Here is a 1,444-nt window from a genome sequence, read left to right as displayed (position 1 = left end):
ACTATAAAGAACTATAAGATATTAAATAGAACTATACAGAACTATAAGATATTAAATAGAACTATAAAGAACTATAAGATATTAAATAGAACTATACAGAACTATAAGATATTAAATAGAACAATACAGAATTATAAGATATTAAATAGAACTATATAGAACTATAAGATATTATATAGAGCTATACAGAACTATAAGATATTAAATAGAACAATACAGAATTATAAGATATTAAATAGAACTATAAGATATTATATAGAACTATATAGAATTATAAGATATTAAACAGAACTATAAGATATTAAATAGAACTATAGAATATTAAATAGAACTATACACCCTAAAAATAATATGAATTTTACACCAAACATAATATATCCAACAGAACTTACAACAGAAAGAAGTAACAATAATAATAATGAAGTCCATGCTAATTATATAGATTTGGACATTACTTTTATAGAAGGTACAGTGTGGTTGACTGTTTTTGATTAAAGAAGATAATTTAATTTTCCCATTCTTGGTCTACACACACCTAACAGTGTTATTCAATGTATCATGTTAAAAGGTATTATTATATCTCAACTAAAACGGTTCTTAATAGTATGTAATAACTATAATTTTTATGCATAATGTTTTATTATTAAACAATAAATTCAAAGATAATGGCTATAGAGAAAGGCAATTAAAGAAATACATTGCTTTATTTTTAATAAATACAAAAATATTTTATAAACTAAACTATCGATTAAGGAAAATATGTTATAAATAAAATATAGAGGGAGTTAGTTATTTTAGCTTATAAGTAGCTAATAATAATTTTTCTAGTAAGTTTATTCAGTATAACCGGGACAGAAAGACTAACTTCAAGTGGCTGGGCTTGTCTAGGCCTTCTCGTATTATACTTGAATAAATCTTCAGGAGAAAGGGGGAGGTTGGGAGATAGAACTATATAAGAAATTTTATGGATATATAATAAATCATCTATGTAACGGAAAGTGTAAATGTATAAGCTAGAATTTAAAGTATGCTTCATAAATGAATTTTCATAAAAGAACAGATACAGGTTGGCCATATTTGAAGAAAAGTTCGTTCCCATTGGACTACTCACCGTTTGCTTATATACTTTTTTTGTTAAAAACAATATAACTGTTATAAATATAGAAATGCAGTATATTTTTACCTTGAATTCTAGTAAACGTAAATTTGGGTATTGTTATTTCATTATGTATAAAGTTATCAAACAAATAATTTAAAACCCCGATTAATTTTTTAGGTATATTTAAGTATACAATGTAGTAAAGTCATATGTAAAAAAAAAAAGACTGGTAGTTTTTGAAGAATTTAAATTATTTAAACATTTCAAAACTAGAATTTATTTTTAATAAACCAAAAATAATTATTCTGGTTATTTGAAGACTGTGTTTTTATAGTTTTCAAACAA

The sequence above is a fragment of the Limulus polyphemus genome, unplaced genomic scaffold, assembly GCF_000517525.1.
Source record: "Limulus polyphemus unplaced genomic scaffold, Limulus_polyphemus-2.1.2 Scaffold3057, whole genome shotgun sequence".
NCBI lineage: Eukaryota > Metazoa > Arthropoda > Merostomata > Xiphosura > Limulidae > Limulus > Limulus polyphemus.
Note: the sequence above shows the minus strand (reverse complement) of the source record.